At 38.1% G+C, this 3,022-nt stretch overlaps 1 pseudogene; it reads right to left on the bottom strand.

The window, feature by feature from the left end:
• Positions 1-1,341: 1,341 nt before the first annotated feature.
• Positions 1,342-1,527, bottom strand: LOC131279063 (U1 spliceosomal RNA; annotated as a pseudogene).
• Positions 1,528-3,022: the final 1,495 nt, after the last annotated feature.

Below are 3,022 nucleotides of genomic sequence, written 5' to 3' on the forward strand. Positions count from 1 at the left end.
CAAATAAAAGAGGCAGAAGAGCCATGTGTAGGGAAACTACAAATGGTCTAACTCTGTTACACTGGGGAGCATAAATTCCAAAGTAAGGCCCACTGACTGCCTGTCTGCCCTGCTTATAGTGTTTGGCTGTCTCTAGAGCCTTCAGGAGCCCTAAAGTTTGAGGCACTGTTTACTGTAGCAGTCAATGAGATCCTGCTGAGACATGCATAAGAGTAACCTCTGGAATGACCTCCGACTCACTTTGAAATTTCTTAGCCATAAAAATTCATTTGTATTTAATATTTTCCCCTTTTGGTCAAGGTCTTTTTCCAGATACATTGCTGGCTGGTACTTCCTAATAATCCCTCAGTGCCAGGGAGGTTTATCCTAGAAGTCATGTCCCACACCAGAGGGAAGGTAGTATATTTATATGCTGAGTTTGGCTTAGAGAGAGCAACAAGGAGGCTTTCAGGAGATAACTCTTAGGCAATATATAATACTAGGTTAAGTTTCAATTTCACAAGAAAGGTTCATAAATACAATCATCAATATCAAGGGCCTGGTGTAATGATCTGTCTTCCTTCACTAGGCACTGCCCATTTACTTGGGGGATTCTTGCCACTCTAATAGAGAATGTAGCAGTATTCCCCAGGATGGGAATTCAATATTCTTTTGTTTATTGTGCAGTTTTCCACCCACCAAAACAACACCTCAGGAACACTGGAGCATATTCATATGCCTTAGAGGCATGCCCCAGGTGTACCCCTCCACATACACTGTCCCATCACCAACACCCCATACCTATGATCCTCCTCTGCCACAGTTGTGATCCAAAACCTTTCTAAAAATGAAGCCAAAAAATGATAATATTAATAAAATAACAAATTTTAAAATAACAACAAAAAATATTAAAAATTTGAAATGAAAAATTTTTATACATTGTCTTTCATGTAAGATCTATTATGTTGTATATATAGAGACAATTTCTTGCCTATGTTCCCCCACTGTCTTTTTTTTTTTCTCTCATTTTATTTTCAAAGAAGCTTTAGGTTACAGAAAAGTCACATAGAAAATATAGGAGATGCCCATATACCTAATGCCCTCCCCCTTTTCCACTCTTCCCTATTAATGACATTCTACATGTGTATGGTACATTTTTAACAATTGATGTACAAATATTGAAGCATTGCTACTAACCATGGTCAATGGTTTACATTATGGTTTACATTTTCCACCATACACTTTTATAAGTTTTGATGAAATTTTGAAAGGCCTGTATTTGTTACTGCAAGATCATGTAGAACAATTCTAATGTCCTAAAAAATGCCCTATGTTCCATCTCTCCCCCTGTTATCAGAACTTATGGCAACCACTAAGTTTCAATTTTTAAAATTTATTTATTTATTTCACCACCATCACAAATTATGCAGTCGAATTTCCAGCATTTCGGAAAATGACAGGAGTCAGCACATATGGAGTACAATGGATAAGCTTTGCCCTGAGAAAACCCCCTTCACGATCATGTTATCTCCCCTGCCAGGTAAGTATTACTAAGTTTCAATTTTAGAAAAATAAGATTTATAGTTACTTGCAATAATATTGAGGGCTGGACATATTGGTCTGTTTTCTTTTATTAGGCACAGTGCCTATGTTCTTGAGAGATTCTTTTCTTTCTAATTGAGAACATAGCAGGGCTCACCAGGATAGGAGTTTAATATTTTCTTGTGTATTGTGTGGGTCTCCACCCACTGAGATAACACACTATGACAAGATGAACACTTAAATATTCCATAAAGGCATGTCCCAGGTGTGCTCTATCCTGCATATCCCTCACACCCAACTCCCTATACTAGTAACCCTCCTCTGCCCTATTTGCCAAAAGAACATTCCCACCAATGTAGTTTTAACCACAGACTTCCAAATCCCTGCTCCTTCCTCCAAGCATTCCCCAGTTACATGGATAGTCCAACCAAATGCCCCCACCCGATTCCCCCTCACAGACCAGCACCACTGAACCCAAGCTCATCACTGCATCACTCTCACACCCATCCACTGCTCAACCACACCCTTCCACCTTATCATAGATTTTGTCCATATGAGCATTGACTCACCACTCTCTATGACCTGCCTCCTGTTAAGCTATCTTCCAGAATCTAGCTCTGTGAGTCTGCTCAATTTGCTTAAGTCATATCAGTGAGGTCATGTAATATTTGTCCTTCAGTGACTGGCTTACTTTATTCAACATAAGGTCTTCCAGATTCATCCATGTTATCCTGTGTGTTAAAACTGCATTTCTTATTACAGCTGAGAAATATTCCATTTATTGTATATACCATGGTTTGCCTATCCATTCATCTGTTGATGGACATGTGGATTGCTTACAATTTTAGGCAATAGTGAATAATACTGCTATAAACTTTGGCTGTGCATATATCTGTTCATGTCCCTGTGTCAATGCTTCTGTGTATCTACCCAGCAGTGGAATGGCTGGATCAGATGGCAGATCTATAGTTAGTTTTTTGAGGATCTGCAAAACTGTCTCCCATAATGGTTGCACCATTCTACATTCACACCAGCAGTAGATAAGTGTTCTCTTTCCTCCACATTCTCTCCAATGCTTGTAGTCCTCTGTTTTCATAATAGCCTCCTGTATAATAGGTGTAAGATGATATCTTATTGTAGTTTTGATTTATATTTACCTAATAACTAAGGATACATCTTTTCATGTACTTTTTAGCAATATGTATTTCTTCTTTGGAGAAGTATCGATTCAAATCATTTGCCTATTTTAAAAATGGGTTGTTTGCCTTTTTATTTTCAAGATTTCTGATATCAGATGACTGTATATGTGAGGATGTATATCAGAATTTTCAATTCACTTCCATTGGTCAGTACGTCTATCCTTGTGCCAATACCATGCAGTTTTGACCACTGTAGCTTTGCAGTATGTTTTGTCAGGTAGTGTGAGTTCCCCCCATTTCATTTTAGTTTGTTAATATCTTTAGCTATTTGGAGCCTCTTGTTCTTCAAAATAAACTTCATA

Source organism: Dasypus novemcinctus, chromosome 6 (genome assembly GCF_030445035.2).
Source record: "Dasypus novemcinctus isolate mDasNov1 chromosome 6, mDasNov1.1.hap2, whole genome shotgun sequence".
NCBI lineage: Eukaryota > Metazoa > Chordata > Mammalia > Cingulata > Dasypodidae > Dasypus > Dasypus novemcinctus.